Source organism: Pseudophryne corroboree, chromosome 3 (assembly GCF_028390025.1).
Source record: "Pseudophryne corroboree isolate aPseCor3 chromosome 3, aPseCor3.hap2, whole genome shotgun sequence".
Taxonomy (NCBI): domain Eukaryota; kingdom Metazoa; phylum Chordata; class Amphibia; order Anura; family Myobatrachidae; genus Pseudophryne; species Pseudophryne corroboree.
This window is the reverse complement of record NC_086446.1, coordinates 698,342,985-698,366,963: the sequence shown is the minus strand read 5'-3', so window position 1 is coordinate 698,366,963 and position 23,979 is coordinate 698,342,985. Positions and strand designations below refer to the sequence as shown.

Here is a 23,979-nt window from a genome sequence, read left to right as displayed (position 1 = left end):
TGGTTCAACTTCTTTAATTGAGCAAATAAATCGTCCGCCCACGGCGGGTTAGCTGCAGGGACCACATATGGTTGTACCGGCATTGGGGGTCCCATAGGGGGTGTTAGTTTATGAACTAGCGTATGCAGAAGCGTGGAAAAAGCGGCCCACGGAGAGTCAGTATGTGCCTCTGTTGCCACAGTCCCACTGGGGGGCAAGGAGCCCCCAGAACCAGAGCCCACAGCTGCTATATTCTCCCCATATGTGCCTGTGGCTTCAGCAACACCAGCAGTGTGTTCCGCCCCAGAACCGTTACCCTCAGAAGCAGACATGCTATAACTTGCAGTATGAGGTAACACAGTACAATTATTAGCAGCACTATATCCCTAAACCCAAACCCCTGAGCAGTGTAGTCAGCACCAGCAGAGATAAAGGAGAGATATGGTGACTAAATCACAGAGAAAAATACGTAATACAGTATATCTTTGTGAAAATCCTATATTAAATAACACCTGACGCACCAAGCCCCCTCAGGTTATAGAATATAGGGATAGCAAGTTGAGTGAAAGACACGAGATGGACACCACTCAGCTATCAATGCACACACAAATAGTCACAGTTTGTACAATGCAGAGGTTATTACAGACAATAATACTGCACTGGACTAGCTTACACAGCTATATAGTCAATATATATATAACACTACATAGTAAGAAACTGGATGTATATCACAGGGTAATTGTACTATAAACCCCTGACTAAATGCACTCTTTCTTAATTAACACTGACTAAAAAGGCAGGTAGAATACTTAAGTGTCATGTAAAGTCACAGCACTGACAACCAGGCGGCTTTACATAGGAGGATTTGCCCAAGCAGTCCCAGGAACAGTGAGCTGAGGAGTAATGGCGCCGCAGACACTGACAGGGAGTGAGAAAAAGACAGAGATGCAGCTCCAGGGTGGGAACACTTGCTGGAAATGGCGCCCTGGGGCTGGGGGAGGGGCTTCAGGTCTAAGCCTTATCCCCCTTGCTGTCAAAACCACCGGGTACTGTGGGCGATATTAAAATCGTTTTTAAGAGAAAACAGGACCTGCGCCCATGCCCTGGTGATCTAGTGGTATCGCCTGTATCCACAGTGTCCACCGACAGCGCGCGCGGCCCGCCTCCCACTGACCGCACCGGATCGCGATAAAGACCGGGTCCCGCGAGCGGATCCACTTACCACCTCCCGAAGCGCGGCCACGCGATCCTGGAGAGCCCTAGCCGTGTGTGCCTAACATGAAGTAATCCGGAGCCCCCGCTGTAGGTACCCGGCAACCAGGGCTTGGGAGTGTACAGCGCCGCTGGGGAGAGCTGGAGCTGCAGCAGTGAATGTCACAAAACATTTACCACCGCTGCTGCCCTTGAAGTCTTCACTTTTTACCTCATAAAAAGCTTTTCTCAGGGCTGCCTGGAGTCCGAAATCGATGAAAACTATAACATAACCCTTATGTAAGCAAAACTATATACAAGTCTTGCAGAAGTAGTCCGCACTTGGGACGGGCGCCCAGCATCCTCTACGGACTACGAGAAAAAAAGATTTACCGGCAGGTTTAAAATCTTATTTTCTCTTACGTCCTAGAGGACGCTGGGGACTCCGTAAGGACCATGGGGATAATACCAAAGCTCCCAAACGGGCGGGAGAGTGCGGATGACTCTGCAGCACCAATTGAGCAAATAGAAGGTCCTTCTCAGCCAGGGTATCAAACTCATAGAACTTTGCAAAAGTGTTTGAACCCGACCAAGTAGCAGCTCGGCACAGCTGTAGTGCAGAGACCCCTCGGGCACCCGCCCAAAACGAGCCCGCCTTCCTAGTGGAATGGGCCTTGACCGATTTTGGTAACGGCCATCCAGCCGTCGCATGCGCCTGCTGAATCGTGTTACAGATCCAGCGAGCAATAGTCTGCTTTGATGCCGGAGCGCCAACCTTGTTGGCTGCATACAGGACAAACAGTGCTTCTGTTTTTCTGACTCTAGCCGTTCTGGCCACGTAAATTTTCAAAACCCTGACCACATCAAGGGACTCGGAATCCTCCAAGTCTCGTGTAGCCACAGGCACCACAATAGGTTGGTTCATATGAAAAGATGACACCACCTTAGACAAAAACTGAGGACGGGTCCGCAATTCCGCTCTATCCATATGGAAAACTAGATAGGGGCTTTTATGAGACAAAGCCGCCAATTCCGACACTCGCCTAGCCGAAGACAAGGCTAACAACATGACTACCTTCCAAGTGAGATATTTTAACTCCACCGTTTTAAGTGGTCAAACCAGTGCGACTTAAGGAAACTCAACACCACGTTAAGGTCCCAAGGCGCCACCGGAGGTACAAAAGGAGGCTGAATATGCAGTACTCCCTTCACAAAAGTCTGTACTTCTGGGAGAGAAGCCAATTCCTTTTGAAAGAAAATAGATAAGGCCGAAAACTGAACCTTAATGGAGCCTAATTTTAGGCCCAAATACATTCCAGTTTGTAGGAAGTGAAGGAAATGGCCCAGATGGAATTCTTCCGTAGGAGTATTCCTGGCCTCACACCAAGAAACATATTTTCGCCATATACGGTGATAATGTTTAGCTGTCACGTCCTTCCTAACCTTTTGACCTCCTCCGGAATGCCCTTTTCCGCTAGGATCCGGAGTTTAACCGCCATGCCGTCAAACGCAGCCGCGGTAAGTCTTGGAACAGACAGGGCCCCTGTTGCAACAGGTCCTGTCTTAGAGGAAGAGGCCACGGATCTTATGTGAGCATCTCCTGCAGATCCGGATACCAGGCCCTTCGTGGCCAATCTGGAACAATGAGAATTGTCTGTACTCCTCTTTTCTTATTATTCTCAACACCTTTGGGATGAGAGGAAGAGGAGGAAACACATAGACCGACTGGAACACCCACGGTGTCACTAGGGCGTCCACACCTACCGCCTGAGGGTCTCTTGACCTGGCGCAATACCTCTGCAGCTTTTTGTTGAGGCGGGACGCCATCATGTCTATCTGGGGCAGTCCCCACTGACTTGCAATCTGTGCGAAGACTTCCTGATGAAGTCCCCACTCTCCTGGATGCAAGTCGTGTCTGGTGAGGAAGTCCCAGTTGTCCACTCCCGGAATGAACACTGCTGACAATGAGCTTACATGATTTTCCGCCCAGCGAAGAATCCTGGTGGCTTCCGCCATTGCCACTCTGCTCCTTGTGCCGCCCTGGCGGTTTACATGAGCCACTGCGGTGATGTCGTCTGACTGGATCAGAACTGGTAAGTCGCGAAGCAAGGTCTCCGCTTGACGAAGGGCGTTGTATATGGCCCTCAGCTCCAGGATGCTGATGTGAAGACAAGTCTCTTGACTTGGCCAAAGACCTTGGAAGTTTCTTCCTTGTGTGACTGCTCCCCAACCTCGGAGGCTCGCGTCCGTGGTCACCAGAACCCAGTCCTGAATGGCGAACCTGCGACCCTCTAGAAGGTGAGCACTCTGCAGCCACCACAGGAGAGATACCCTGGCCCTGGGGGACAGGGTGATGAACTGATGAATCTGTAGATGTGACCCGGACCACTTGTCCAGTAGGTCCCATTGGAAGGTCCTCGCATGGAACCTGCCGAATGGAATGGCCTCGTAAGATGCCAGCATCTTTCCCAGGACTCGAGTGCAGTGATGCACTGACACCTGTTTTGGTTTCAATAGGTTCCTGACCAGAGTCATGAGTTCTAGAGCCCTTTCCATTGGAAGATAAAGCCTTTTCTGGTCCGTATCCAGAATCATGCCCAAGAAGGTCAGACGAGTCGTAGGAACCAGCTGCGACTTCGGGATATTGAGAATCCAGCCGTGTTGCTGTAACACCTTCAGTGAAAGTGACACGCTGTTCAGTAACTGCTCTCGTGATCTCGCTTTTATGAGGAGATCGTCCAAGTACGGGATAATTGTGACTCCCTGCTTGCGCAGGAGCACCCTCATTTCCGCCATTACCTTGGTGAAAATTCTCGGGGCCGTGGAAAGCCCAAACGGCAACATCTGAAATTGGTAATGACCATCCTGTACCGCAAATCTCAGGTACGCCTGATGAGGTGGATATATGGGAACATGAAGGTATGCATCCTTTATGTCCAGAGATACCATAAAATCCCCCCCTTCCAGGCTGGCGATGACCGCCCTGAGCGATTCCATCTTGAACTTGAACCCTTTTCAAGTATAGGTTCAGGGATTTTAAAGTTAGAATGGGTCTGACCGAACCGTCCGGTTTCAGGACTACAAACAGGGTTGAGTAATATCCCCTCCCTTGTTGAAGTAGGGGAACCTTGACCACCACCTGTTGAAGATACAATTTGTGAATTGCATTTAACACTATCTCCCTTTCTGGGGGAGAAGTCGGCAGGGCCGATTTGAAAAACCGGCGAGGAGGCACCTCTTCGAATTCCAGCTTGTAACACTCAGAAACAATTTCTATTGCCCAGGGATCCACCTGTGAGTGAACCCAGATGTGGCTGAAAATTCGAAGACGTGCCCCCACTGGAGCGGACTCCCTTAGCGGAGCCCCAGCGTCATGCGGTGGAATTTGTAGAGGCCGGGGAGGACTTCTGCTCCTGGGAACTAGCTGTGTTGTGCAGCTTTTTCCCTCTGCCCTTACCTCTGGCAAGAAAGGACGCACCTCGTACTCTCTTGTTTCTTTGTGACCGAAAGGACTGCATTTGATAATGTGGTGCTTTCTTAGGCTGTGAGGGAATAAAAGGCAAAACATTTGATTTACCAGCTGTAGCTGTGGAGACAAGGTCCGAGAGACCTTCCCCAAACAATTCCTCACCCTTGTAAGGTAAAACCTCCATATGCCTTTTTGAGTCGGCCCACCTGTCCATTGCCGGGTCCATAGGACTCGTCTAGCAGAAATCGACATAGTGTTGATTCTAGAACCCAGTAGGCCAATGTCTCTTTGAGCATCTCTCATATATAAGACAGCATCGTTAATATGACCCAGGGTCAATAAAATGGTACCCTTATTCAGGGTATCAATTTCCGTCGATAAGGTACCTATCAAACGCTACAGCGCTACAAACTCCAGCCTGAGTAAGGTACTAGAATGTGTGTAAATGGACTTTAAGGTAGCCTGCTGCTATCTTGGGATGGCAGCTCTACCTTTTTGGATAAGCGTGTCCACGCTTTCTTCCCCCCTTGGGGAAGTTTCTCATGCTTTTTTCCCCCCTTGGGGAAGATTCTCACCGTATCCTGTCCTTAGTCGGGAAAGGATACACCCTAAGAATCCTTTTGGGAATCTGCAGTTTGACTGGAGATTCCCAAGCCTTTTCAATAACTCGTTCATGAGATGAGGGAAAGGTTACCTCAGGTTTCTTTACCCTATACATGTGTACACTCGTGTCAGGGACAGGGGGTTTCTCTGTGATATGCAAAACATCTTTTATTACAATAATCATATATTGAATACTATTTGCCAATTCTGGCTGTAACTTTGCATCATCGTAGTCGACACTGGAGTCAGAATCCGTGTCGGCGTCAGTGTCTACTATTTTGGATAGTGGGCGCTTTTGAGACCCTGGAGGTCCCTGTGACATAGGGGAAAGGCAGGGTTTGACGCCTGTACATTCCCTAGACTCAGTGCAATAAATTCACATTAGCACTAAAACATTCCACATATCCAACCAGTCAGGTGTCGGTGTTGCCGACAGAGACACCACAGTCATTTACTTCACCTCCTCCCTATGAGAACCTTCTACCTCAGACATGCCGACACACGCATACCGACACACCACACACTCAGGGAATCCTCTTATCTGAAGACAGTTCCTTTGGAGAGACAAAGAGAGAGTATGCCAGCACACACCCAGCGCTAATGACCCAAGAAAAAACACACAATATGTTTACCCAGATAGCGCTGTAATCTTTATTTTTGCGCCAAATTATGTGCCGCCCCCCCCCCCCCCCCTTCTTTAGAACTCTCTTTCACTGTGGATAAGCAGGGGAGAGTCCGGGGAGCTTCCTCTCAGCGCTGTGCTGTGGAGAAAGTGGCGCTGGTGAGTGCTGAGGAAGAAGCCCCGCCCCCTCAGCGGCGGGCTTCTGTCCCGCTAAAATATATAAAAAACTGGTGGGGGCTCTTTATATATATACAGTGCCCAGCTGTATATATCTACTTTTGTCAGAAAATGAGGTTATATTGCTGCCCAGGACCCCCCCTGCGCCCTGCACCCTTACAGTGGCTGCCGTTTTTGTGTGCTGTGTGGGAGCAATGGCGCACAGCTTTACTGCTGTGCGTTACCTCAGTGAAGATCTGAAGCCTTCTGCCGCCTTCTCATACTCACCCGGCTTCTATCTTCCGGCTCTGCGAGGAGGACGGCGGCGCGGCTCTGGGACGGACGGCGAGGGTGAGACCTGCGTACCGATCCCTCTGGAGCTAATGGTGTCCAGTAGCCTAAGAAGCAGAGCCTTGAAACTCACAGAAGTAGGTCTGCTTCTCTCTCCTCAGTCCCTCGATGCAGAGAGTCTGTTGCCAGCAGGCTCCCTGAAAATAAAAAAAACCTAACAAATATACTTTCTTTCAGGAAACTCAGGAGAGCTCCCTGTAATGCACCCAGTCTCCTCTGGGCACAGTAGTAAACTGAGGTCTGGGGGAGGGGCATAGAGGGAGGAGCCACTGCACACCCATACCTAAAGTTCTTTCTCAAAGTGCCCATGTCTCCTGCGGAGCCCGTCTATCCCCATGGTCCTTACGGAGTCCCCAACATCCTCTAGGACGTAAGAGAAATACTTTTTAAAAATATAAACCTAAGTTCACCAAATGAGGAGTTCCAATTATGGTGGGACTATGGGGGTAATTCAGGCCTGATCGTAGCAGCAAATTTGTTAGCAGTTGGGCAAAACCATGTGCACTGCAGGGGGGGCAGATATAACATGTGCAGAGAGAGATTTGGGAGGGGGGTGTGTTCAAACTAACTCTGTACAGAAACAAAATAACCCACCCAAATCTAACTCTCTCTGCAAATGTTAGATCTGTCCCCCCCTGCAGTGCACATGGTTTTGCCCAATTGCTAACAAATTTGCTGCTACGATCAGGCCTGAATTACCCCCTATGTGACTGCAAATTTGCGGTAGTCACCATAGAGATAAAAACTATCTATGGAAACATGACCTCTGAGCACTCTTCCCTGAATTTGAATAGGTGGTGGATTGGTTGCACCAGAGGTTCCCAAACGCGGTCCTCAAGGCACCGCAACAGTCCAGGTTTTAGGTATATCCATGGCTCAGCACAGCTGGTTAAATCAAGTTGTCTAAGGTGCAAATTAAGTCACCTGTGGCCAAGCATGGATACATTTAAAACCAGGACCATTGGGGTGCCTTGAGGACCGCCTTTGGGAACCTCTGGGTTGCTCTAAACAGAGAAGAGGGAATGGGGACATTTTTATCTTGTAGTTTATTAAATGTGATGAGCATTAGTTGCGGTGGGACTGTGCAATGAACCACCTGTAAAAGTGAATATACATAATGCCACAAAAAATGGCTTTCACAATAACACAACAGCAGATTGCAATGAAGAACTAGAAATTCTGGATCCGTAGGCAAAGTCAAGAAGTAGTCTCTATCACCCAGTCCGTTAATAAAGTCACTGCACCCATCAAAATCTTATCCATGTCAAAAGAAAAACTTGCAAACCATCACTAACAAACGGCAACCAGATAAATTTGCCTGAACTTTATATGCCTCAATAAATGATAAGGGGTAAATATAAAAGTGTCCGAGTTCACGGAGGTGCGGGACTTTGGGGCGAGAATGACAAATTGGTTTTGCCTTGTAAATGATTGCCGCTTTAAAAATATAGGCCCAAAGTCCCGCACCTAAGGCAACTCGGACCCTATTACATTCATCCCAATGTTCATTCGCACATGCAAGCAGGAACAAAAATAGAATCCATTGGTTTCAAAGAAAACATACTTACTACCAAAATGGGTATTTGCTTACAAACAAAGCTTACAATTTACAGTAAAAATACTTGAAGCCCCACACAACGCATATTGGCCACAATGCAAAGGGAAAATGTGCTTAGTGGCTCTATACAATGAAGCCGCACAGCAATGGTGGTCTGCCGTACAGAAGAGCAATAAATGTAAGTTTGTGAACTGCATAGAGGGGTGTGATTATTTGATATGCATTTTTAAAGCCTGGTAAATATGCATACTGCAAAAAATAATGTTACTGTTGCAGATCTGTACACACACACACACAAGCTTCCGACAACTTTAATGTTGCCTGTAGCAATCGCCAGATTTAACTTTAGGTGCAATATAATAGATTTCTATATGAAGACTCATATACTGTATGTACATCCAGTTTGAGTATACCTTATCCAAAATGCTTGGAAACAGAAGTGTTTTGGATTTTTTCAGAGTCTGGAATATTTGCATATACCCGAATTTTGGATAAGGGATACTCAACCTGTACTTAATTATATATCTTAAGGATAGAGCCCAAGCATATGTATGTTTCATAAACATCTTCTACACATAACCTGAAGGTAATGTTATACAATATTTTTAAATAATTTTGTGCATGAAACAAAGTATCTGTACATTCGACCAGCAGAAAGCGCTGATAAACATTTCGGATAATCGATACTCAACCTCTATTACACTGTGCTGCATCAGAGCTATAAGAATGCGCATTAGGCCTCTCACACACTGGCTCCATACTATTTTTTATACAATTTTTGGCATTTATTTATTGATTTAGCACTGGAAATCTATTATGATTTAGTGCCAAAGACCATTACTCTCTAGCCGTTGGGGGTCATTCCGACCCGATCGTTCACTGCAGTTTCTCGCAGCGATCAGGCCGGAACTGCGCATGGCAGCCGTCGTTGCCTAGCGATCGCCTCTGAGGGGGCGCAGTCCGGCCAACGCAGGCGTGGCCGAACTGAAGGGGGGGGCGCGACGGGGGAGGGGGCTCCGCCACGGACATGCTGTGCTGGGCATCCCCCCGCATGTCAGTGTGAATGATCGCAGCTGGGCTAAATTTAGCACAGCTACGATCAACTCGGAATAACCCCTTTTGTACAGGTGGTCAGGAGTGTTTGTATTGACTGCAACTTTTACTTGGGTTCACTCATCGCAAGTTACCCCCCTGATGTCAGACAATTGTATTTGGCATGTGATGTCACTAAAATTTAAGGCATTAAAGCATTTTGGCCAGAAGCTTTCGCCAGAAGATTGTATCAGTTACAACTCACCAAATGATGAATATCAGTTGGCACCTGCAGTATGGATCCCTTTTGAATGCCCTATGTCCTGGATGACCTCTAAATGGCTGCCAACAACATGCTTTAAAATATTTAGGTCAGAGCTGGACAAAATCAGGAGTCAGAACGGACCTATAAAACTGCTGCAGCTGCATTTTGGGAGTCGCTTCGATTGGTGTCAATAGTTACACATCTTCCCAGCCTCAATAAAAGATTCTGCTGACTCCTAGATTTGACCATGCGGCTCTTACACTATACTGTCCGCCACTGGCTGAGTCAGTTTCAACTACTTAAAGGCAATTTTCAAAGTAAAATTATTGGCGACTTAGAAAGAAATAGTAAGAAAAGAGGAGTGGAGAGTTCACCTATTTGGCGCAAAGCAGCCCTGTACACTGAGGTGTCAAAATAAATGTCACCACATTTACAGTAAATTGGAAAAAATAAATGTAGACATCACGTGTCACCAGGCGCTAATTTACAAAATATATATCAATATCACTAACGATAATATGTTCAATATTCCGTTCCTTTCGTATTCAAGGGAAAAGATGATACAATCCTTGGTGGAGATTTGATAGAAGATAATTCCTCTCCATTTTTCAATAGTCCAAGGGACCCTTTAAGACTTGTATAGAGGGGACAAAAAGCAAAACAAACAATGTGTAGTCCTGTTTTGTAACGGATAAATACAAATGTAATCCTAGACAGATGATAGATGGGCGTACCCCACTCACAAAAAATTAGGTAAGCATAAACACATCAGGTTATCTTTGTTATGCACCCCAAAGGACCTTTAAGCATTCATCTCAGTTTCAACACTCCCAAATGGAAATAAGAGGAGGCAACTATGCATATCCAGCACTCACATCGGGGCTAGAATGAGAACTCTTATAATGGTATCTTTACATTTAGCAGCCGCTGGTAAATAATATTGCGTAACCCAACTCACACGAAATAGGTGGCGTTGACTCCTATCAAGGTATCTTTAAGCTGTTCTCCGCTGGTAAGGAAAGCTCCACCCTTATTTATATATTTATATGCGAATAAGTCTCAAAATCATTTGTCAATGAAAAAAGGAGGAATAAGTCTCCATCAGTCCAACAGGTGCATTTACTTTTTTTTTTTTTTAAATACGGTACATAAGTAGGATAAGTACATAAAATATCCACAATTCCAAAAACAAAAAAAAGTAAAAAGTAAGAAATCCAAATAAAAGCAATATTAATGGATAAAATATCCATTAAAAAATGTCCATAAGATATAGGATTGAACTTTCCAGCTACTCACAGTACAGAAATCGACACACTTCGGTCATAAGACCTTTATCAAGACATGTCTGCACTGTAAATAGCCCTGATATTTTTTCTACAGGTAGCAAATAGAAGAGTAGCAGGAAATGACATCATCAATTAAGTGATGGTGAATATAGTGATTAAAAAAAAACGGCACATATACATAGTTTAAAACGTTTAACAAACCTATTACAAGTTCAAAAATATATTAATAAAGTGGATAGCATCTTCAAATAATGAATTGGGGTGATTAATACAGTGAAAGTCCATCCGGGAAAAAAATAAAGGAAAGAAATAGTAGCTGCGATATGGTAATATCAAAGTATAAATGTACAAATAGTGAAGCTCTTGTCGAAGCGGAATAACATTTACTACAGGTATTACATGTCTTATCATCTCATTGGTGAGGATAACACTCCCTTTGTCCTAAGCCAATAAAGCTCAGCAACGTACGGTAATTATCATGGCAATTTCCTAGCTGCAAAGGTTGAACTGATAAATATAATAAATACTGATGTTATCACTATGTTTCCTATTTACACAATTTTAAAAAAATGAAACTAAATGGGGGGGTAAACAAAACAAAATAGACAAATGTAACAAGTAGCATAAATCTGCTGCATCATTATTTTATGTATTGCCAGTTTCTTATATATAGAGCAGCAAATTCCGTTGTAATGGTTCCGTTTATCTATGTTCAAGACATATTAAAAGGCATTATTACAGCTTTACTTTCACTTTCAGTTAAGGATTATTAATAATTATTTATGTTGAAGGAATTCTAAATCTAAAAGGAAAATTTCAGCCTTGTGCCATGTAGCAAGCATTCCCTCTCCCATCAATCAGTGTCATGCCAGGGAACCCACAGGTCAGGAGACCTCAACCACTGCTGGTGCAAAGCCATGTCACGGACCACTCAGCCAAAGCGCAACGTTGCTATCTAACACAGCACTGACTGAACTCGGCAATCGTATGGTAAAATAGCACATGTACTGAATTCTATTTTTTCTCTTCTATTTTGTTTACAGGTTGAGTCTCCCTTATCCAAAATGCTTGGGACCAGAGGTATTTTGGATATGGGATTTTTCCGTATTTTGGAATTATTGCCTACCATAATGAGATATCATGGTGATGGGACCCAAGTCATACCTCCCAACTTTAGCCGCTTGCGAAGAGGGACACACGCGCGGTGAAGCCGCGCGCGCTCCCAAAAAAGGGGCGTGGCCTATGTGAAAGGGGACGTGGCCTCGCGGGAGGACCCGCGATCGCGAGCCACGCCCCCGATTTTGTCATTGAGGGGGCATGCCCAGCGCTCCGTGAGCTGCTGGCATGCCCTCTCTCCCTCTGTCTGGACTGAATAGACGCTGTGCGCATGCGCACAGCGTCTATTCATCGCTGCTCTGCTAAGCAGAGCAGCGCGTGCAGGAGCCTCCCAACTGCCCCCCCCACCGCGGGACACTGCGGCCCGCGGGTGGGACAGCGGGACAGTCCCCAAAAAACGGGACTGTCCCGCGAAAATCGGGACAGTTGGGAGGTATGCCCAAGTCTAAGCACAGAACGCATTTATGTTTCATATACACCTTATACACACAGCCTGAAGGTCATTTAATACAATATTTTTAATAACTGTGTATTAAACAAAGTTTGTGTACATTGAGCCATCAAAAAACAAAGGTTTCACTATCTCAGTCTCACTCAAAAAAGTCCGTATTTCAGAATATTCCGTATTTCGGAATATTTGGATATGGGATACTCAACCTGTACTACTAAGTTTTAAAAACAATGTCTTAGGCTACGGCCACACATAGCGGCAAAGCAGGTCCGCTTTGCCGCAAGGAGAATGCACATGGGTGCCTATACAGGTACCCACACATGTGAGGCAGTCCTGCCGCCGTCTGATACGATGACAGGACGGCAGGATTTAATTGTGAAAACATACATTTCAATGTATGTGTTCACACAGTGTGGCTGTGCCGCACTGTTTCCATTGAAATCCTATGTGTCATTGACCAGATCCTGTTCTGCAGCATACCACAGAACCCCCCTCCCGGTCAAGCAGGTCCCGTTCAGAGGAACCCACTTGGCCGATATGTGCGACCCTAACCTTAGTCTACAATCGAACTCAGTCTACATAGTCTTTTTTTTTTTTAGCATCTATGATTAAAGTAGAGGATATTTATAGTGTAAAAAAACAAAACAAAGGGGGTAATTCTGAGTTGATTGCAGCAGGAACTTTGTTAGCAGTTGGGCAAAACCATGTGCACTGCAGGGGAGGCAGATATAACATGTGCAGAGAGAGTTAGATTTGGGTGGGTTATTTTGTTTCTGTGCAGGGTAAATATACTGGTTGCTTTATTTTTACACTGCAATTTAGATTGCAGATTGAACACACCCCACCCAAATCTAACTCTCTCTGCACATGTTATATCTGCCTCCCCTGCAGTGCACATTGTTTTGCCCAACTGCTAACAAAGTACCTGCTGTGATCAACTCAGAATTACCCCCAAAGTGAGATTCCCTTATATTAAAGGCTGGATGGATCATAAAAAAACCTCTTACTGCTTTCTCTGATTTCAAATGGACATTTCCTTTCCTAAGTAATGTTGCAAATATCTTGCAATGATTGCGTAATTTATGGTCCCATCAAAATCTAGGGAGGAGAATAATTACGAGATTCATGCTGGGAGACTGCAGGAGAACATTGCAGCACAGCGATTGTGTAGCAACACACATAGAAAATACACAGGGCAATCCTGAGATTGTGACAATAATCCCCCACATAGGCTTATACCCCTTTCAAATTGCACAAATGACCCGGTATCAACCCGCTATATTTCCTGATCGCCACGGGTCACTGTGCGATGTGAAAGGGGCCATGTAGAATTCCCGGGTCGCCTGACCCGTAATTCAACCCGGGTTATAAAAAGGGATATTCCTGGGTTGAATACCGGGTCAGCGGCCCGTTCACTACATGGGGAGAGGCAGCGCGGAGATGAGCTCGTCTCCCAGCGCCACCTCACCCCGCTGCCGGCTCCCCCCCCCCGCTGATATGGCAACACGACCTGGCATATTGCCGGGTCAGGAAGACTGCCGAAGCCTGCTGTTATGGTCCAATGCCGGATCCCACTCTGGAAGGACCCGTTTCCAATTCCTTGGTGGGATCCGGCATTGGAGATGTGAAAGGGGTATAAGTTTAACATGGCAAGACCAGTTCTATAACAGAGATCATCTGCTGTAATTTACTAATTCATATAATCATTTTCCACTGGAAAAACTGTTACATCACTACGGGACATTTTTCCATATTTTGGAATATCTGCATAACATAATGAGATATGTTGAGGATGGGACACAAGTCTAAACACAAAATGTATTTGTTTCATAAACACATAGCCTATATGTAATTTAAAACAATAAAAGTGTTCATTTTCATTTTGAAGAGTGCCATTTTTAGATGTGATGCATCGTTACAGCTAATGTGTCAATACATCACATTAAAATTTTGCCCTTAAAAATGAAAATATACCCTCCTCACTGATTAGGTGCAGGGTGCTAGAATGAACACTACAATAGCATTAATAATTTTGTGCATGAAACAAAGCTTGTGTACAGTAAACCACCAGAAAGCAAAGGTGTCACTATTACAGTCATGCTCAAAATTGTTTTGACATCCAAATATATTTCAGATATCAGATTTTTGAGCGACTCAACCTGAACCTATGGTGTGAGAGGGAAAATTTGCAATGCTGGATGACGTGATCTGCTATTCCAGAATGGCACACTGCTTTGATAATGAGGGAACGACTGATACATTTTTGAGAACTGGATGGCACAGTCCTGAACTGGAAATAATTTCTCACAGGCAGGTCACAGAGAGTATCGTCTGGATTATACTCATCACCATCAGTGCCATTGCCATGTGGTGTCCCACAAGGTTCTATACTATCCCCCATGCTTTTTGCAGTATATATGCTCCCGCTGTGTGATATAATCAGGCACCATTGACCTGGTCAACCACTGCTATGCAGATGATCCATAACTGTACTTGTCCTTTTCTCCGGGCAGTGATAACCCAATAGCAACCCTAAATGGCTGTCTAGCTGGAGTGGATGAGTGCCAGTTGGCTGCGAATGAACCCTGATAAAACAGAGGTCCTTATGATAGGACCACAACATCAAAGTACAAGACTGCAGCATTGCCAACCAACTGGATTTACACTCGGGATTCAGAATTACAAACCACTTATCGTGTGCGGAATCTTGGCGTTGTCCTGGATGGTGGCTTGACACTTAAACATTAGGTATCAGCCACAATCAAATCCTAATTCTTTCACCTGAGGCACAGAGCCAGAATCAAGCACTTAATTCCCTCAGATGAGCTGCCAAAAGTCATGCATGCATTTGTATCATCTCAATTAGACTATTATTGCAGTGGATTCCAAACTTTTTTGAATCACGGCACCCTAGAATATCAGAATTTTTTCACGGCACCCCTAGACCAAAAATTTCTTATTGAGAAATTTAGAAATAAATATTACATTAAGTAGATCGCGTTTATATGTCATCCTTAGGGTCAGTTGTGTGGTGAGGGACAAGATTTGCTTCTGTTTGACCACATATTTTATGACTGGCAGCCACCAGCACTGGTTTTGCCTATTATATTGACCATGAATAATTTGAATTGGTCCTGGACCACCAACCCAGGGCACCCCTGCAAGTGTCCCGAGGCACCACAGGGAGCCATGGCACACAGTTTGGGAACCTCGGGACTATTGTAATGCCCTCTACCTTCGTATCCCAGCAAAAGAATTGCACCACTTACAGCTGGTGCAAAACACAGCTGCCAGGCTGTTAACCAACCTGCCCCGTTCTAGCCACATAAAACCCATACTCTACTCTCTTCACTGGCTGCCTGTAAGATGGTGAATCATCTTCAAGATTGGCTTACTGAGTTTCAAAGGACTACAAGACCAGGGCCCAAGGTACCAGAAGCTGCTTCTGATCCCATACTGCCCCACTCGATTACTGCGATCTGTAGATGAAGGACTTTTAGCAGTACCTAGAATCTCTCATAATTCATCTGGCGGTCAAGCTTTTAGTCACGCGGCTCCAACTCTGTGGAACTCACTTCCCCGCACAGTGCGAGAGGCCCCCACTATAGAATCCTTCAAAAGAAGACTCAAGACTTTCCTGTTTACTCAAGCATTTCCATTATGTCCCTTTAGTATCTACATGCTTCTGTATTTTATGAAAAGCTGTTCTGTACTTCATTATTTTCTGTACTATATTATGCTATGTATCTGTTAAGCGCCTTGAGTACTATTGGAGAAAGAACGCTATAAAAATAAAATTATTAGTAGTAGTAGTAGTATTAATTGAATGTACACTCATAGGGGTATATGCAATTGCGGTCGAATTGCCGCAAATGTCGAAAAACGGGGCATTTTCGACACAAAAAAAAGATTCGACAATGCAATACAGTACTTTTCGACAAAAAAAACGGCCGTTTCAGATTCGACTTTTTTAAATTCGACAGTTGTCAAATTCGACATGTCTGCAATGGTAAAAATGCGGCTTTTCAACAAAAGTATATTCAATTGAAGAATGTCGATTCGACAACAGTGCTTTTCAACAGTCATTTCGTCAATTTCAGTGCGCCTCATTTTGCTGGCGGAATCTAATAAAAAAATTAAAAAACATGTTTTTTTGTTGCTAATAGCATATCTATTTATATTAGAAGGTACTTGGTTTGTCTATTAGGAGCCACAAGTATTATTTAATATATTTTTTAAAAGAATATTTTTTTTTTTTTTACTGACTAAAATAATATGGAGAGATCAGAGCATGTTTTTCAGTGGGAATGGGTTAAAAATCAAGAAAAAAATGCGTGGGGTCCCCCCTCCTAAGCATAACCAGCCTCGGGCTCTTTGAGCCGGTCCTGGTTGTAAAAATACGGGGGGGGGAAATTGACAGGGGATCCCCCGTATTTTTACAACCAGCACCGCGCTCTGCATCTGGTCCTGGTACAAAAAATACGGGGGACAAAAGACGTAGGGGTTCCCCATATTTTTCACACCAGCACCGGGCTCCACTAGCTGGTAGATAATGCAACAGTCGGGGGACACTTTTATATCGGTCCCTGCGGCCGTGGCATTAAATCCCCAACTAGTCACCCCTGGCCGGGGTACCCTGGAGGAGTGGGGACCCCTTAAAAATCAAGGGGTCCCCCCCTCCAGCCACCCAAGGGCCAGGGGTGAAGCCCAAGGCTGCCCCCCCATTCAAGGGCTGCGGATGGGGGGCTGATAGCCTTGTGTCAAATAAAAGAATATTGTTTTTTATAGCAGAACTACAAGTCCCAGCAAGCCTCTCCCGCAAGCTGGTACTTGGAGAACCACAAGTACCAGCATGTGGGGGGAAACGGGCCCGCTGGTACCTGTAGTTCTACTGCAAAAAAAAATACCCAAATAAAAACAGTACATGCACACCGTGAAAGTAAAACTTTATTACATACATGCACGCCGACACACACATACTTACCTATGTTGACACGCCGACTCGGTCCACTTCTCCAAGTAGAATCCACGGGGTACCAGAAAATAAAATTATACTCACCAAAATCCAGTGTAGATCTGTCCTCTTCTTTTTTGTAATCCACGTACTTGGCAAAAAAATAAAACGCAAAAGCAGGACCACGCACTGAAAGGGGTCCCATGTTTACACATGGGACCCCTTTCCCCGAATGCTGGGACCCCCCGTGACTCCTGTCACAGAGGGTCCCTTCAGCCAATCAGGGAGCACCACGTCGTGGCACTCTCCTGATTGGCTGTGCGCGTCTGAGCTGTCAGACGGCGCATAGCACTATGCCGCTCCATTATCTTCAATGGTGGGAACTTTGCGGTCAGCGGTGAGGTTACTCGCGGTCAGCCGCTGACCACAAGTAACCTCACCGCTGACCGCAAAGTTCCCACCATTGAAGATAATGGAGCGGCATAGTGCTATGCGCCATCTGACAGCTCAGACGCGCACAGCCAATCAGGAGAGTGCCACGACGTGGCGCTCCCTGATTGGCTGAAGGGACCCTCTGTGACAGGAGTCACGGGGGGTCCCGGCATTCGGGGAAAGGGGTCCAATGTGTAAACATGGGACCCCTTTCAGTGCGTGGTCCGGGTAATGCGGTTTGTTTTTTTGCCAAGTACGTGGATTATAAAGAGAAGAGGACAGATCTACACTGGATTTTGGTGAGTATAATTTTATTTTCAGGTACCCCATGGATTCTACATGGAGAAGTGGACAGAGTCGGCGTGTCAACATAGGTAAGTATGTGTGTGTCGGCGTGCATGTATGTAATAAAGTTTTACTTTCATGGTGTGCGTGTACTGTTTTTATTTGGGTATTTTTTTGCAGTAGAACTACAGGTACCAGTGGGTCCGTTTTCCCCCCACATGCTGGTACTTTTGGTTCTCCAAGTACCAGCTTGCGGGGGAGGCTTGCTGGGACTTGTAGTTCTGCTACAAAAAACAATATTCTTTTATTTGACACAAGGCTATCAGCCCCCCATCCGCAGCCCTTAGATGGGGGGGGGGGGGGGGGGACAGCCTCGGGCTTCACCCCTGGCCCTTGGGTGGCTGGAGGGGGGGACCCCTTGATTCAAGGGGTCCCCACTCCTCCAGGGTACCCCGGCCAGTGGTGACTAGTTAGTGATTTAATGCCAGGGCCGCAGGGACCGATATAAAAGTGTCCCCCGGCTGTGGCATTATCTCTCTGACTAGTGGAGCCCGGTGCTGGTGTTAAAAATACGGGGGACCCCTACGCTTTTTGTCTCCCGTATTTATTGCACCAGGACCGGTCGCAGAGCCCGGTGCTGGCTGTAAAAATACGGGGGATCCCCTGTCAATTTTTCCCCCGTATTTTTACAACCTGGACCGGCTCAAAGAGCCCGAGGCTGGTTATGCTTAGGAGGGGGGACCCCACGCAATTTTTTTCTGGGTTTTTGAAACACTCTTGTGCCGTTCAAAAAGTTGAATCCAGGACGCACAGCCATCGTCAATTGGTCCGTTTTTCGACATCGGGACTGTCGAATCCGTTTTTTATTGAATATGTCGAATTCGGCTCCCGGTGGCAGGGTGTCTGACTGTCGAATTGTGTCGAATTAAAAAACGATCAAATTCCAGCCGGAATTCGACCGCAATTGCATATACCCCATAGTTCTCAATAGGTTTCTCCATATAATTTTTTTTTTAACTCAATATATTCCTTATAATAGCACTTTGGTTGCGATCTCTTATCTGGCTATTTGGGTGTTGTATTAAGCTGGCTCTTAGCACTTACATACAAGCCAGGACCTCTCCTAAGCGTTCCCTTCACTTCCACTTCACAGTATGATGCCATAGGAACACAAGCGAGATTCCAAATAAAAGCATGCTAGTCTCCAAAGCACATGCACGACCCCAGCATGCTGTACCTCTACTGCTATGGAGGGAGATAGCTCCCCTGCTACATATAAAAATAACAGGAAACCTTTAATTGAAAAGGGTAAATCTGTAAAAATGACTTTTAAAGTATAAATCCCTTTTAACAAATTGGGAGGCATCCAATTAGCTGTGATAACGAGAACCATGATCGCGACTAATGTTATAGCACCTATCTCCCGAAAAATCGGGTTATTGCACCTACAGGATTCACGCAATAATTCTAGCCAGCAAAAGCTGAGACAGGCCTAAAAACACTTTCCCCACTCATAAAGCTCCCAATATAGCTGTACGATACCTTGTACCCCAAATTCCACCACCTTGCATTTTCTAACCCCAAAAATGACATCATTAGTGGCTAATAAAAAATAATTCAAAACTTCTAAGTGCCTAAATCAGCGTTTTCAACCGCTGTGTCGCCAGCGGTTGTCAAATGTGCCGTGGAGTCAGAGCTGGCTTCAGTTCAACAGAATGGCCAGGCAGCGCTGGGCTCTCCTAAGCGGCTCAGGCACGCTGCGGCCGTGACCTATGGAGACGCAGCAGCGTGACATCATAGGTCACGCATGCTGTGTTGCCGTCCTGTAAGCCCGCCAGCTCGCCTGCATGCCTGTCCCCCAGCAAGCACAACCCCACACACTACTCAATGCTCTGTAGTGCGAGTGTGACTGTACAAACCCAGCTGATGAGGGACAGGGATAACAATGAGCTCCTGCTACAGACGAGGGGTAGGGACCAATGTGTGTTATTTTTTTTCTATAGAGAGCAATGCGATTGTTTTTTCTGTGGGGACTAGTCAATGTAATTGTTTTACAATGGGGAGCAATGTGATTGTTGTTTTCTGTGGGGGCTAGTCAATGTAATTGATTTACTATGGGAAGCAATGTGATTGTTTTTTTTTTCTGTGGGGGCCAGTCAATATAATTGTTTTTTCAGTGGGGGCCAATGTGTTTGTTTTTCCCGTGGGGGACAATGGTGTGCCTTGGCAATTTTAAAATCTTTTCAGTGAGCCCTGAGTTGAAGAAGGTTGAAAATCACTGGCTTAAATAGTCATTCGGGTGGCAGGGGTAAGGGGTAGTCACCAGGGGTTCAGGACCAAGTCACAACGTTTTTAGCTTAATATAGGAATTTTGCACTACTTATCACCAGCGATGAGATGGTGAAGAGAAATCTGCGATAATCCTTATGGGGACTTACCGCTGCTAATAGGATACTGAATTCTAAACCGCAATATCGCGGCTAATTGGATACCGCCATAATGTAATAAACAGTGATTTGTTTTTGTATTTTAAAATGTAAAGTACCTTTTAATACTACTTACATATGAAACTCATGATTTTTAAAAAATTTTATAATTGGTGTGCTTGGTCATTATGCCAGCAGGACCCCTAAAGTATTACATTTTTTTATATAGCACCTACATGCTCCGTTGTGCTTTAGAATTGAGAATACAGTCGTAATAAACCGAGACTGGGCAATAACACACAAAAAGAGCCAAGAGCTTCCCTGCTCGCGAGCTTACAATCTATAGGACACTCCTGCAGACCAAAATAAAGAGTAATGTCACCTAACAAGTGTGACATATGTATATACTGTGTGTGCGTGGAGCAGTGTGACATGTATATACTGTGTGTGCGTGTGGGGAGCAGTGTGACATTTATTTTATTTATTACCAGTGACATTTGTATATACTGTGTGTGTGGAGCAGTGTGACGTATGTATATACTGTGTGTGTGGAGCAGTGTGACGTATGTATATACTGTGTGTGTGGAGCAGTGTGACGTATGTATATACTGTGTGTGTGGAGCAGTGTGACGTATGTATATACTGTGTGTGTGGAGCAGTGTGACGTATGTATATACTGTGTGTGTGGAGCAGTGTGACGTATGTATATACTGTGTGTGTGTGTGGAGCAGTGTGACGTATGTATATACTGTGTGTGTGTGTGGAGCAGTGTGACGTATGTATATACTGTGTGTGTGTGTGGAGCAGTGTGACGTTTGTATATACTGTGTGTGGAGCAGTGTGACGTTTGTATATACTGTGTGTGTGGAGCAGTGTGACGTTTGTATATACTGTGTGTGTGGAGCAGTGTGACGTTTGTATATACTGTGTGTGTGGAGCAGTGTGACGTTTGTATATACTGTGTGTGTGGAGCAGTGTGACGTTTGTATATACTGTGTGTGTGGAGCAGTGTGACGTATGTATATACTGTGTGTGTGGAGCAGTGTGACGTATGTATATACTGTGTGTGTGGAGCAGTGTGACGTATGTATATACTGTGTGTGTGGAGCAGTGTGACGTATGTATATACTGTGTGTGTGGAGCAGTGTGACGTATGTATATACTGTGTGTGTGGAGCAGTGTGACGTATGTATATACTGTGTGTGTGTGTGGAGCAGTGTGACGTATGTATATACTGTGTGTGTGTGTGGAGCAGTGTGACGTATGTATATACTGTGTGTGTGTGTGGAGCAGTGTGACGTTTGTATATACTGTGTGTGGAGCAGTGTGACGTTTGTATATACTGTGTGTGTGGAGCAGTGTGACGTTTGTATATACTGTGTGTGTGGAGCAGTGTGACGTTTGTATATACTGTGTGTGTGGAGCAGTGTGACGTTTGTATATACTGTGTGTGTGGAGCAGTGTGACGTTTGTATATACTGTGTGTGTGGAGCAGTGTGACGTTTGTATATACTGTGTGTGTGGAGCAGTGTGACGTTTGTATATACTGTGTGTGTGGAGCAGTGTGACGTTTGTATATACTGTGTGTGTGGAGCAGTGTGACGTTTGTATATACTGTGTGTGTGGAGCAGTGTGACGTTTGTATATACTGTGTGTGTGGAGCAGTGTGACGTTTGTATATACTGTGTGTGTGGAGCAGTGTGACGTTTGTATATACTGTGTGTGTGGAGCAGTGTGACGTTTGTATATACTGTGTGTGTGGAGCAGTGTGACGTTTGTATATACTGTGTGTGTGGAGCAGTGTGACGTTTGTATATACTGTGTGTGTGGAGCAGTGTGACGTTTGTATATACTGTGTGTGTGGAGCAGTGTGACGTTTGTATATACTGTGTGTGTGGAGCAGTGTGACGTTTGTATATACTGTGTGTGTGGAGCAGTGTGACGTTTGTATATACTGTGTGTGTGGAGCAGTGTGACGTTTGTATATACTGTGTGTGTGGAGCAGTGTGACGTTTGTATATACTGTGTGTGTGGAGCAGTGTGACGTTTGTATATACTGTGTGTGTGGAGCAGTGTGACGTTTGTATATACTGTGTGTGTGGAGCAGTGTGACGTTTGTATATACTGTGTGTGTGGAGCAGTGTGACGTTTGTATATACTGTGTGTGTGGAGCAGTGTGACGTTTGTATATACTGTGTGTGTGGAGCAGTGTGACGTTTGTATATACTGTGTGTGTGGAGCAGTGTGACGTTTGTATATACTGTGTGTGTGGAGCAGTGTGACGTTTGTATATACTGTGTGTGTGGAGCAGTGTGACGTTTGTATATACTGTGTGTGTGGAGCAGTGTGACGTTTGTATATACTGTGTGTGTGGAGCAGTGTGACGTTTGTATATACTGTGTGTGTGGAGCAGTGTGACGTTTGTATATACTGTGTGTGTGGAGCAGTGTGACGTTTGTATATACTGTGTGTGTGGAGCAGTGTGACGTTTGTATATACTGTGTGTGTGGAGCAGTGTGACGTTTGTATATACTGTGTGTGTGGAGCAGTGTGACGTTTGTATATACTGTGTGTGTGGAGCAGTGTGACGTTTGTATATACTGTGTGTGTGGAGCAGTGTGACGTTTGTATATACTGTGTGTGTGGAGCAGTGTGACGTTTGTATATACTGTGTGTGTGGAGCAGTGTGACGTTTGTATATACTGTGTGTGTGGAGCAGTGTGACGTTTGTATATACTGTGTGTGTGGAGCAGTGTGACGTTTGTATATACTGTGTGTGTGGAGCAGTGTGACGTTTGTATATACTGTGTGTGTGGAGCAGTGTGACGTTTGTATATACTGTGTGTGTGGAGCAGTGTGACGTTTGTATATACTGTGTGTGTGGAGCAGTGTGACGTTTGTATATACTGTGTGTGTGGAGCAGTGTGACGTTTGTATATACTGTGTGTGTGGAGCAGTGTGACGTTTGTATATACTGTGTGTGTGGAGCAGTGTGACGTTTGTATATACTGTGTGTGTGGAGCAGTGTGACGTTTGTATATACTGTGTGTGTGGAGCAGTGTGACGTTTGTATATACTGTGTGTGTGGAGCAGTGTGACGTTTGTATATACTGTGTGTGTGGAGCAGTGTGACGTTTGTATATACTGTGTGTGTGGAGCAGTGTGACGTTTGTATATACTGTGTGTGTGGAGCAGTGTGACGTTTGTATATACTGTGTGTGTGGAGCAGTGTGACGTTTGTATATACTGTGTGTGTGGAGCAGTGTGACGTTTGTATATACTGTGTGTGTGGAGCAGTGTGACGTTTGTATATACTGTGTGTGTGGAGCAGTGTGACGTTTGTATATACTGTGTGTGTGGAGCAGTGTGACGTTTGTATATACTGTGTGTGTGGAGCAGTGTGACGTTTGTATATACTGTGTGTGTGGAGCAGTGTGACGTTTGTATATACTGTGTGTGTGGAGCAGTGTGACGTTTGTATATACTGTGTGTGTGGAGCAGTGTGACGTTTGTATATACTGTGTGTGTGGAGCAGTGTGACGTTTGTATATACTGTGTGTGTGGAGCAGTGTGACGTTTGTATATACTGCGTGTGTGGAGCAGTGTGACGTTTGTATATACTGCGTGTGTGGAGCAGTGTGACGTTTGTATATACTGTGTGTGTGGAGCAGTGTGACGTTTGTATATACTGTGTGTGTGGAGCAGTGTGACGTTTGTATATACTGTGTGTGTGGAGCAGTGTGACGTTTGTATATACTGTGTGTGTGGAGCAGTGTGACGTTTGTATATACTGTGTGTGTGGA

The 23,979-nt window shown here is 45.3% G+C and overlaps 1 protein-coding gene across 1 annotated transcript in view; it reads right to left on the bottom strand.

Moving 5' to 3' along the window:
* The window catches only part of MARCHF5 (membrane associated ring-CH-type finger 5), a 211,247-nt gene that overhangs the window by 186,327 nt on the left and 941 nt on the right, over window positions 1-23,979 (bottom strand). The gene's annotated exons all lie outside the window — the stretch shown is intronic.